Source organism: Kogia breviceps, chromosome 16, assembly GCF_026419965.1.
Source record: "Kogia breviceps isolate mKogBre1 chromosome 16, mKogBre1 haplotype 1, whole genome shotgun sequence".
NCBI classification, from domain to species: domain Eukaryota; kingdom Metazoa; phylum Chordata; class Mammalia; order Artiodactyla; family Physeteridae; genus Kogia; species Kogia breviceps.
The window spans coordinates 38900562-38914163 of record NC_081325.1 but is presented as its reverse complement, the minus strand read 5'-3'; the positions used below and the strand labels follow the sequence as shown (position 1 = coordinate 38914163).

At 34.4% G+C, this 13602-nt stretch overlaps 1 pseudogene; it reads right to left on the bottom strand.

The window, feature by feature from the left end:
- Nucleotides 1-10753: 10753 nt before the first annotated feature.
- Nucleotides 10754-11619, bottom strand: LOC131743220 (nuclear pore complex protein Nup54 pseudogene; annotated as a pseudogene).
- Between the last annotated feature and the right edge of the window lie 1983 nt (nucleotides 11620-13602).

The following is a 13602-nucleotide window of genomic DNA, read 5'->3' as shown; positions in this document are numbered from 1 at the left end:
TTTTCTTGTCTTATGTTAGCATAACTCCAATCTCAGTGTTCTTTGTCACATGGTGTGCTTCCCTGTTTACTTCTGCATCCAAATTTCCCTCTTGTTATAAGGACACTAGCCATTGAATGAGGGCCCATTCTATATAACCCAGGATGACCTCATCTTAATTATATCTGCAAGGACCCTATTTCCAAATGAGTTCACATTCACAGATTCCAGGTGGACATGGATTTGTGGGGAAAATATTCTGTCCAATACAACATTCAATCTATTTGTTTCCCATCTTTTCAAGAATCACTGTCTGAACACTTTTGCTTCATATTTTTTCCCATCTTTTAGTTTCAGGTGGAGGAGTATTTTAATTCTTTTTACTCTATCTTGGCCAGAAGTAGAAATTCTCCCACTCATTTCTGTTTACCCAGCACATTTCTAATGTTTTAATTGGTGTTCAGTACACAATTTTCTTTGATAAAAAGTTCCACTGCCTAAAACCTGACTTGAATGCATTAAAAAAGTAAAATATATCTAAATCTTAGAAAAAATTGTGGTGGGCAGATGTTGAAAATGCATCAACTGTGTGTAAAGTTGATTTTTGATAAAATTGAGATTTCAAAGTTATTGAGAAGTAAAATGTATGATTTGAATTGTGCTTAGAGAAGGTAAATGTGACACATTAAATGGATATAGTGTGGGCAAAATAAGTAAGAATTTCAGGGAGGAAATTCTATAGAAATAGAAATCTAAGGGTCTGAACCAATATGGGTCAGTGTGATTGTTAGAAAGGATAAAGTCAAGTTACTTCCAAGGTTGAATTGTCATAACTTGTCAGTGTACTAGAGAAAATAAAGCTGTTCCAAGGTTGTAAAAACACAGTGGCCTCAGCTAAGTCCTCAACAATTATTGGTATAAAGATTACTGTGTTAAGGAATGTTTTCTGGACATCCATTCATAAGTCCTTACCTTATTAATCTGTAAAATGAGGCAAATTGTAGGCCATAATGAATTAGTGATATGACTGTAACTAACATGTATTATTACTCTCAGTTATAAGTTCTGTGATGTCTTCTACTAGACAACTATTTCTTCTTCTTTATTCTATCATGTCAGAATATTATGACATTAAGATTCTCTGACTGAGTCATTTTATGAGCATCAGAATGAATACAGAATATTGTCAGTGAGTGGCACATTCCTTTCGATGCACAATAAATTTTCAGATTTTAGAGTTTAGGACATGGTTTATGTATTTACTCACACCTTTTCTTAAGCAATATGGAAAATCTGACAGTGTATGAAATACAGAAGTTGTCATTCCATCACTGGAGAAACATGACTGTTTAAAAATGAATTCAGAAATTTGAATCATGTAACATTTCATACAATGGTTTTGGATATCAGAGAATAACTGGAAAAGTTATTTTAATATAAAAAGTAAATAAACCTTACCTAGATTTTGCAGTGTTTTAAGAGATGAATATATCAACATCTGCTCATTATAGGAAACTATAAATGCCTCCATCCAGCAAGGTTTCCTAAACAGTCATTTTAACTGTAATAGCTTAGAATTTTTATTAATTTTCAATATGATTTCTAATTAGTTATTCATTGGTATTTTATTAATACATTAAAATTAAAATATATTAAGTACCTACTCTGTCTAAAAGTTATGTTAGAGATCATAAAATACACTAATTTAACAAAATAAGTATATACTGGGTATTCTGTTCAAAGATCTTTAATTATTAAATGAGGCATACTAATTAAAGGTGGACAAAAAGTCTTTTCCAAGTAAATTTACATGACTTTACATGAATATGTAAACAATTGCATTTACAACACAACGTGACAAAGACAATATTACTTGTTTGCAAACTGCTGATTTCATAAAGGATGAATTGCTAATTCTGCCTAGTCCAGAAGGCATATTCTTTACATCTTTTAATTTGTGCCATGAGAAAAAAGTTTCTATTTTCCTGGCAGAAATATGGGAAATGTGCATTCAAGAATGAGAGAACAGAATGTTATAAAAGCATGGATGTATGAAGTAGCACATGTTCAGGGAATGGCAGAAACACAGACTATATAGAGGAAGGATAGCATATGATAAGGATAAAAATAGGCTGGAATGGATTGTGAAGAACTTTGCATGATATGATCAAGAGTCTAAAGGTGAATTCTATGCATAGTGGAGTCCCATGTGTGGGTTATGACTGAACATGACAGGATTATTTTCTTCTATTTGAAAGGGTTTTTTTTTTTTTTGGCTTTTGTGGATGTAAGTGTCCAGAAGAATGAAAGAATTAAAGATTTATCCAAGTTTTCCAACTAAGATAACTAAGACATGATTATATTAACACAGGGGTCTCCAATCCCCAGACTGGAGACTGGTACCGGTCGGTGGCCTTTTGGGAACTGGGTAGCACAACAGGAGGTGAGAGGCAGGCAGGTTAGTGAAGCTTCATCTGCTGTTCCCCATCTCTCACATTACTGCCTGAACCACTGCTCACATTACCACCTGAACCACCCCCTATGCCCCCAGCTGTGGAAAAATTGTCTTCCACAAAACTGGCTCCTGGTGCCAAAAGATTGGGGATCATTATATTAACACATATTTTTGAGAAGAGTGTTAATAAATAATTATTGATTCTAATTTGTTCCCTATACTTAAAGTGAGATCAAGTGAGGTAAGTAAATAGATACCTAAAATATTAACTTTAAAAATTCATATTAAAAGTAGATATAAAAGTGGTGATAGTTCAATGATCTTTAATTCTTTTTAATCTATACTATTCAAAAAATATGTGAAACTATAAATTTTCTCCTTAATTATATATTCAGGATATAGAAACCTACCTTATTCAGGGTAGTAGAGAAAAAATTAAAAACCAAATTTGGAAAGTCATGTTCATATGATTTGCCAAATTTTACCCTGTTTATTGCATAACTATTCTTTACACTGTGTAGATTTATTTATAATTTTAATGATTGAATTTGGTATAATATTTAAGTGCAGAGGCTTTGGAGTCAAATAGACATGAGTAGAATTCCCAGTTCCATTCATCACTTGCTATGTAAAGTAGATAAATCCTCTGCATCTAGGTTCCACTTTCCACATTCTATTTCATTTCTAATACAATATGACTAGCAGTACCCATATAATATTATTAGAGAGTGTTTAAATGAAGTTGGGCATGTGAAATATTTATTTCAGTGTTTGGCATATGATAGTAGTTTAAGATATCATGGAAGAGGCAGAGTCAAGATGCAGAGTAGGAGGATGTGGAGTTCACATCTCCTCACAACTAGGGCAACTTCCAGGTGCTGGTGTGGGACCTCAGAGACCTAAGTGGTAGGGAAAATCCCCTGAGTGACTGGTTAGGATGTGGGGGCAAGTGAGGAGGGGAGGAGAAGAGGAGGTGGGATGAGACTGGTGCCCCTGAGGGGAGACTGGGGAGGGGAGGGGTTCCTATGCTTGGGAGGGGCCCAAAATGGTAAGGGGATCAGCAAGGAAGGGGAGAGACCCTTGGAGGATTGGAGAATCAGAAAGGAATGCAGCCAGCATTTCCACCACTCACTTGGGCTCCAGTAAACCTGCTGGGGTCCCAGGCTTAAATGTCACCACTTCAAGGCCACTTCCAGCTGTGCTGAAACTAAGACCTGCCCTTCACTAGCCAGGGACTTTCCCTGGGCCTAGGCCCTGCCCCCACCTAAGCCCTAACCCTGCCTAAGATGATCCCACAGCCAAGGCCTTTTCTGGCAATTTTGTTTTGCTATTTTGATTCTTCTTTACTGTGTTGTTGTTGTTTCATTTATATTTTTATACTTTCTCATATATTTTTTATTTTTCTAATTTTATTTTTTTTTTTATTCTTTGTTATTTTTCTGCTCTTTTTGTTTTTCTGCAGCATGTGGCTGGAGAGATCTTGGTTCACAGACCAGAGGTCAGGCCTGTTCTCCTAAGGTGGGAGCACCAAGTCCAAACCACTGGCTTAAGAGAGAACCACAGACACCAGGTAAAATTAATAGGAGTGAGGTCTTCTGGAGGTCCTAATTTCAGCACCAAGACCCGGCTCTACACAACTGCCCCCAAACTCCAGTGCTGGACACCTCAGGCCAAACAAACACCAAGACAGGAACATAGTCCCACCCATCAAAAAAAATGAGACAACACAAAAAATATGTTACAGATGAAAGGTCAATGTAAAAACTTATAAGACCAAATAAATAAAGAGGAAATAGGCAACCTTCCTGAAGAAGAATTAAGAGTAATGATAGTAAAGATGATCCAAAATCTTGGAAATAGAATGGAGGCACAGATCAAGAAAATACAATAAATATTTCACAAAGACATAGAAGAACTAAAAGAAACAACAAACAGTGATGAACAACACAATAACTGAAATGAATAATAAACTAGAAGGATTCAATAGCAGAATAACTGAGGCAGAAAAACAAATAAGTGAGCTGAAAGATAGATGGTGGAAAAAACTTCCAAGGAGCAGAATAAAGAATAAAGAATAAAGAATGAAAGGAATTGAAGACAGTCTCAGAGACCTCTGAGACAATATTAAATGAAAAAAAAAAAAACGTTCAAATTATAGGGGTCCCAGAGGAGGAAGAGAAAGAGAGAAAGAGTCTTAGAAAATATTTGAAGACATTATAGTCAAAAACTTTCCTAACATGTGAAAGGAAATAACCATCCAAGGAACCACAGAGAGTCACATACAGGATAAAAACTAGGAGAAAAACACTAAGACATATATTAATCAAACTAACAAAATTTAAATTCAGAGAAAAATATGAAAAGCAGCAATGGAAAAGCAAAAAATAATACACAAGGGAATCCTCATAACATTATCAGCTGATCTTTCAGCAGAAACTCTGCAGGCCAGATGGGGGTGGTAGGATATATTTAAAGAGATGAAAGGGAAAAACCTACAATCAAGATTACTCTACCCAGAAAGGATCTCATTCATATTTGAGGGAGAAATAAAAAGCTTTACAGACAAACAAAAATTAAGAGAATTCAGCACCAGGAAACTAGGTCTACCACAAATGCTAAAGGAACTTCTATAAGGGGGAAACACAAGAAAAGAAAAAGACCTACTAAAACAACCCCAAAACAATTAAGAAAATGGTAATAGGAACATACACATAAATAATTACCTCAAATGTAAATAGATTAAATGCTCAACCAAAAGACACAGAATGACTGAATGCATACAGAAACAAGATACATATATATGCTGCCTACAAGAGACCCACTTCAGACCTAGGGACACACACAGATTGAAAGTGAAGGGATGGAAGAAGATTTTCCATGCAAATGGGAATCAAAAAAAAGCTGGAGTAGCAATACTCATATCAGATAAAATAGACTTTAAAAGAAAAACTGTTACAAGAGACAAGGAAATACACTACATAATGATCAAGGGATCAATCCATGAAGAAGATATAACAATTGTAAATATGTATGCATCCTACATAGGAGAACCTAAATACATAAGGCAAATGCTAGCAGCCAAAAGGGGAAATGGACAGTAACACAATATTAGTGGAAGACTTTAAGACTTCACATATACCAATAGACAGATTATCCAGACAGAAAATAAAGAAACACAAGCTTAAAATGACACAATAGACCAGGTAGACTTAATTGATATCTATCAGACATTCCATCTGAATTTAGCAGAATACATTTTCTTCTCAAGTGCACATGAAATATTCTCCAGGATAGATCACATCTTGGGTCACAAATCCAGCCTTGGTAATTTTAAGAAAATTGAAATCATGCCAAGCATCTTTTCCAACCACAATATATGAGATTAGTCATCAGTTACAGCAACAACAACAACAACAATATATATATATTATATATATATATAATATATATATAACACAAACACACATAGAGGCTAAACAGTGTGCTGCTAAATAACCAAGTGATCACTGACAAAATGAAAGAGGAAATTTAAAAATACATAGAAAAAAATGACAACAAAAATGACCAAATGACCCAAAACCTATGGGGTGCAGCAAAAGCTGTTCTAAGAGGGAAGTTTATAGCAATTCAAACTCACAACAAGCAAAAAGAAAAATCTCAAATAAAAAAAATCTAACTGTACACCTAAAGCAACTAGAGAAAGAAGAATAAAGAAAACTCAAAGTTAGTAGAAAGAAAGAAATCATAAAAATCAAAGCTGAAATAAATGAAATAGAAATGAAGAAAACAATAGAAAAGAGCAAGAAAATTAAAAATTGGTTCTTTGAGAGGATAAATAAAATTGATAAAACTTCAGTAAGACTCATCAGGAAAAAATGGAGATGATTCAAATCAATAAAATTAGAAATGAAAAAGGAGAAATAACAACTGACATGGCAGAAATACAAAGGATCATAAGAGACTACTACAAGGAACTATATGACAATAAAATGGACAACTTGGAAGAAATGGACAAATTCTTGGAAAGGTACAACTTGCCAAGACTGAACCAGGAAGAATTAGAAAATATGAATAGACAAATCAAGTAATGAAATTGAAACTGTAATTAAAAATCTTTCAACAAACAAAAGTATAGTACCAGATGGCTTCACAGGTTAATCCTACCAAACATTTAGAGAAGAACTAACACCTATCCTTCTTAATCTCTTACAAAAAATTGCAGAGGGAGAACACTCCCAAACTCGTTCTACGAGGCCACCATCATCCTGATACCAAAACCAGACAAAGATATCACTAAACATTTACAAACCAATATCACCGATGAGCATAGATGCAAAAATCCTCAACAAAATACGAGCAAACAGAATCCAACAGCACATTAAAAGGATCATACACCATGGTCAAGTGGGATTTAGCCCAAGAATGCAAGGATTATTCAATATACACAAATCAATGGGATACACCTTATTAACAATTTAAATAATAAAAAGCATATGATCATCTCAACTGATGCAGAGAAAGTGTTTGACAAAATCAACACCTGTTAAATGGGTTTTTATGATAAAACTATCAGAAAGTGGGCAAAGAGGGAACCTACCTCAACATAATGAAGGCAATATTCGACAAAACCCACAGCAAACATAATTCTCAATTTTGAAAAACTGAAACATTTCCTGTAATATAAGGAACAAGACAAGGATGTCCACCACTGCCACTGTTATTCAACATAATTTTGGAAGTCCTATACAGATAATTAAAGGAAATAAAAGAAACACAAATTGGAAAAGAAGTGAAACTGTCACTGTTTGCACATGACATGATACTATACATAGAAAATCCTAAAGATGCTGCCAGAAAACTACTAGAGCTAACCAATGAATTTGATAAACTTGCAGGATACAAAATTAATGCACAGAAATCTCTTGCATTCCTATACTCTAACAATGAAAAATCAGAAAGAGAAATTAAGGAAACAATCCTACTTACCATAATAAAATACATAGAAATAAACCTACCTGAGGACGCAAAAGACCTGTACTCAGAAAACTATAGAACACTGATGAAAGAAATCAAAGATGACACAAACAGATGGAGAAATATACAATGTTACTGGATTGGAAGAATCAATGTTGTGAAAATGACTATACCATGCAAAGCAATCTACAGATTCAATGTAATCCCTATCAAATTACCAGTGGCATTCTTCACAGAATGAGAACAAAAAAATTTACATTTTTTATGGAAACACAAAAGACAGTGAATAGCCAAAGCAATCTTGAGAAAAAACAGAGCAAAATGGAGATGGAGAAATCAGGCTTCCTGACTTCAGACTATATTACAAAGCTACAGTCATCAAGATAATATGGTGCTGGAACAAAATCAGAAGTATAGATTAATGGAACAGGATAGAATGCTCAGAGATAAACTCACAGACCTATGGTCACCTAATCTTTGACAAACAAGGCAAGGATATACAATGGAGAAAATGGAGTCTTCAATAATTGGTTCAGGGAAAACTGATCAGCTACATGTGATAGAAGGAAATTAGAACACTAGCTAACACCATACACAAAAATAAAGTCAAAATAGATTAAAAACCTAAATGTAAGACCAGACACTCTAAAACTCTTAGAGGAAAACAGGGCAAACACTATTTGTTGTGGTTTACCACAGTGAGATCTTTTTTGACCCACCTCCTAGAGTACTGAAAATAAAAATGAAAATAAACAAATGAGACCTAATTAAAGTTAAAAGCTTTTGCATAGCAAAAGAAACCACAAACAAGATGAAAAGAGAACCCTCAGAATGGGAGAAAATATTTGCAAATGAAGAAATGAATGGATTAATCTCCAGATATACAGACAGCTCATAGAACTCAATTTCAAAAATCAAACAACCCAATCAAACAATGAGCAGAAGACCTAAATAGACATTTATCCAATAAGACATATATATGGCCATGAGGCACATGAAAAGATGCTCAACATCACTAATTATTAAAGAAATGCAAATCCAAACTACAATGAGGGGTTTCCCTAGTGGTGCAGTTGTTGACAATCCAGCTGCCAATGCAGGGGACATGGGTTTGTTCCCCAGTCCGGAAGATCCCACATGCCACAGAGTGGCTGGGCCGATGAGCCATGGCCACTGAGCCTGTGCTGCAGAGCCTGTGCTCTGCAACGGGAGAGGTCACAACAGTGAGAGGCCTGCATACCACAAAGAAAAAAAAAAAAAAAAACTACAATGAGGTATCACCTCACACCAGTCAGAATGGACATCATCAAAAAATCTACAAATAATAAGTGTAGGAGACAGTGTGGAGAAAAGGGAACCTTCTGTTGCTGAGAATGTAAATTGATAGAGTCTCTGTGGAGAACAGTATGGAGGTTCATTAAAAAACTAAAAATAGAACTACCATATGACCCAGCAATCCCACTACTGAACATATACCCTGAAAAAAGCAATTCAAAAAGACACATGTACCCCAATGTTCATTACAGCAGTATTTACAATAGCCAGGACATAGAAATAACCATGGATATGGTTGATAAAGAATGGAATGGATAAAGAAGTTGTGGTACATATATACAATTAAATATTACTCAGACATAAAAAGAAATGGAATTGGGTCATTGTAGAGAGGTCGATGGACATATAGTCTGTCATACAGAGTGAAGTCAGAAAGAGAAAAACAAATACCTTATATTAACACATATATGTGGAATCTAGAAAAATGGTACAGATGAACCTATTCGCAAGGCAGGAATAGAGACTTAGACATAGAAAATGGACATGTGGACATGGTGGAGTGGAAAGGGAGGGTGGGATGAAATTAGAGATCAGGATTAACATATATACACTATCAGGTGTAAAATAGATAGATAGTGGGAACTTGCTATAAATCACAGAGAGCTCAGCTCAGTGCTCCATGATGACATATATTGGTGGAATGTGGGGGTGGGGGGTGGGAGGGAGGTCCATGGAGGAGATACAGGTATATATATATAGCTGATTCACTTCATTGTACAGCAGAAACTAACACAACACTGTAAAGCAATTATGTTCCAATAAAATAATGAATAAGTAATTAGAATCAGAAACCTAATATTGTGGGACTCTGATTTGGGCAAAGGCTTAGGCTAGGTGGGAGATAAAACTGAAGTTGTATAAACATTGCTTCTGATCTGAAAATGAATCTGATCTGACTAGGACCCAGGATTCAAAACTGTTAACCACATCAGCTCCATTTAATGACTAAAGGATTTGAATAGAATATTAAGAAAAAAAGAAAAAGAAGAACAATCTTGGAACTTAATAATTCCTTTGAGAGTTAGAAACTTCTGCAAATGAGTCTTGGCTTATATAAGCAGTGTATTTAGGTAGAAATAACTTTGAAACTGGATATGTTTTAATTCAACAGCTAACTTTTATTTATATATAAAAAGTGATTACAATCAAGAATTTATTTATGTTTTATTTCTTTTCTTTTTTTTTCTTTCTTTCTTTTTTTTTTTTTTTTTTTTTTTTTGCCCTTAAGCTTGTAGGATCTTAGTTCCCTGACCAGGGGTTAAACCCACTTCCTCAGCAGTGAAAGCACGGAGTCCAAACCACTGCCAAGGAATTCCCATCATCTTTTTTTAGAAATAAAACGTTTCAAAAGACAAAAAAGTTAAAAACATGGTAAAATGTAATTTTATTATATCCTAATTGTTTAGGTGTGTTCTTTAAATTCCAAATAAGTAAAATAATATGAAAATATACTTTCAAATCATTATAGAATGAAAAGAAACCATATTAATCATTAAATACACCTGGATTTTCTTTACTCCTCCCATAGATGAATTCACAACTGTAAAAACTGATGCAAATTTACATTCTGAAGTACAAATCTCCAGCAACCAAGTAATTATACAGTTTATTTTGTTATGTGCAAAGTAAGCATTTCATATTTACTTGCTATTTAAAGCAGAGTACAGGCTCAATGAAGAATAATCATTAAACACTGATTATTTTTAAGAACAATGCTATTGTAAAAATGTACACTGGTACATATTTTTGGTAATTATGTACTTCTCTTTTAAAGTAATTACAGTTTTTATAATAGATGTAAATCTTTCGAAGCCTATCTCTGAAGAGCAGTGAAATAACTGTTATTTCAGAATTGTAGAATGATAATTTGTCAGTAACCTCAAAAACCAAGTCAGGGGGAGGATTGCTTTTTTTTTTTTTTTTTTCCTCCATGTGGTCTGTTTCACTCTTAAGGATGGCCTGATATAACAAGATGTATTTCACAAACATTTAAAACAAGTTTGTGAAATGTCAACTGAAGACACCACCTCTGATGTGGATGGTTTCATTCAATCCATGTTCTACCAACTTATATTCTAGGTCATATTTTATAATGCTAATCAAGTGGCTAAGGTCCTTCCTCTTCAGTTCATTTACTCAGTCCTTAAACTGAGTAGGGTATTTAGTTCACAATGAAATGTATCTAGCTGAATCTCATCAGCTTGGATGGCATATACACTCTTCCTCTGAATTTCCTATTTGATTAGGGCCTGAGGTTTCTATAGGAATGTCCATGAGTTTCCTCTTATATTGTGCAATTTTGGCCATAGTTGTAGTTGTAGTTTAATTCTTCTGTAATTCACCAATATCTTCAGATATGATATCTAATCTGGTCTGATGCTGCTTAGTCATGTGATCTTGAAACTTCAGTCTTCAAAGAAGTTCTTTGAAACCCACTATTGGTACAGGAATTAAGTTTTCAGAATCAGGGTTATCCACTTTGACTTGCTCCCAGATAATAGGATCAACATCAGCAGGAGGATTCTGTAAAAGCTGTTCAATCTTGCAGAAGAATGTTCTGTTCAAGTCATAGAAAGCATTACACAAAGTTGCTGCAACCGTGGTTTTATACTGGTTTGTTCAAAATGGGCATATATTACTGTAGCTGGGACTCTTCTTGAAGTACCATTTGGAGAATGCTCAACAACATAAATGACAACTTCTGTCTGATCATCTGACAATGCTTTAATACCCTCTACATTTACAGTAAGGGTCTGGTTTCCTCCCAAAATTTTATGCAATGATTCTACCAATTGCTCTTGTTGGCTTTGAATATCTGTTTCTTTTTTGTTTAAAACTAAAACCACTAGCCCATCTTCATGTTTATCATTGGGCATACAACTATAACCTACTGCCTTAAACCACCAAAAGGGATATTCTTATTTGAATTCCATTGGTGGAATGTTATTGTTAAAATTTCCTTTTTCTGTTCCCCAAAAGGTGTGTAGTTAATTCAATTTTGCCAAAATAGCATCTCTCTCATCTCCCAGAAGCATTGGAGCAGAAAGAGCACTTGCAGTATTTTTCAGTTGTTTGAACTGGGCAGGTGCTTTTGTAGGCTGAATGAAGAGACCACCTAATGTAGTTTGTTGCTGCCACTGTTGCTGTGTATTAAATCCTCCAAATCCAAGTCTAGTTACCAAGTCAGTACCTAAACCGTACTAGTTCCAGCTGTTGTGCCAAAACAAGTGCCAAATCCAAAACTTTATTCTCAGTACCACCAAACCGTGCACTAATGCTTGTGTTAGCTGGAACAGAAAAACTGAATGCAGAACCTGCTGTTGTAGATGTTGTCCCAAAAGCTCCAAACCCACCCCTGTGGGCCTTGGTGACTGCAGAGGTACCCGAGGTGCATGAGGGAGTCCCAAAGTTGAAGGCTGTGTTTCAGGGAGCAGGGGAATAAGGTGCTGCTCCCATGGCACTCAGTGCACTTCTCAACAGCTAGCTTTTAAAGTGATTATTTCAGTGTCCTTTTTTTGTAAAAAAAGAATAAATTATAAATCTATCCCATAAAATGTTGACATTTTTGAGATATGCATAGATATAAACTGGTCATTAACAGAAGTTTAACATATTTTAGCTATGTCCTTTTTAGGATTTGTGATCTGATTTTTCACCATTAAGTGCACTTTTATTAGGTACCTGTTGTGTGATAGAAAGTATTCTATTTTTAGGAATTCAAATAAAAAATTACCTAGTGTTTACACTCCAGTGACCTAAAGTCCAGGAGACAAATATATAAATGAAAACCACAATGTAATATAAGGCCTTAAAATTTAAAAGTGCTGTTGAAGTTTAGCAATGTGATAGAAAATATAAAATTAAGAAGCACAATGTAAATCAAGCATATAGTGTTCTTAAACATATGGAAAATTAGATGTAGAATATTAAAGTGTAAATAAGTAGAGCATTTAATATTGAAAGAGGTTAAAGTCAACATACAAAAATAATTTTCATTTCTTTACACCAACAATGATCTATCAGAAAACACTCTGATTTAGGATAGCATCAAAGAGTAAAATATTTAGGAACAAATTTAACCAAGGAATTCAATGATCTATACACTGAAAAATATAAACCATTGTTGAAAGAAATTGAAGAAGATACAAGTAAATGGAAGGATATCCCTTGTTCATGGATTAGAATAATTAATATTGTGAAGGTGTCCACACAACCCAAAGCCATCTATAGATTCAAGGTAATCCCTATCAAAAGTCTAATGGCTCTTTTTTCACAGAAAAAAAAATCCTAAAATTCATATGGAACCACAAAAGGCCCTGAATAGTCAAAACACTCTGTAGAAAGAAGAACAAATCTGGAGGCATTACATTTCCTGCTTTCAACCCATATTACAAAACTATAGTAATCCAAAGAGTATGGCACTGACATAACAACAAATATATTGACCATTGGAACCAAAATAAAGAGCCCAGAAGTAAACCAACACATATATGGTCAACTAATATTTGACAATGGTGTCAAGAATATACAATGGGGGAAGGATAGTCTCTTTAGTAAATAGTGTTAGGAAAACTGGATAGCCACATGTAAAAGAAAGAAATCATACCTGTATTTAATACCATACACAAAAATCAACTCAAAATGGATTAAAGACTTAAATGTAAAACATGAAACCATAGAACCATAGAAGAAGGGAAAAGATCCTTGACATTGGCCTTGGTAATAAGTTTTTGAATATCATAAAGCACAGGCAACAAAAGAAAAGATAAACACATGAGACCACATCAATTTAACAGCTTTTGCACAGCAAAGGAAAAAAAATTAACAAAATTAAAACTCAACTTACTGAATGGGAGAAA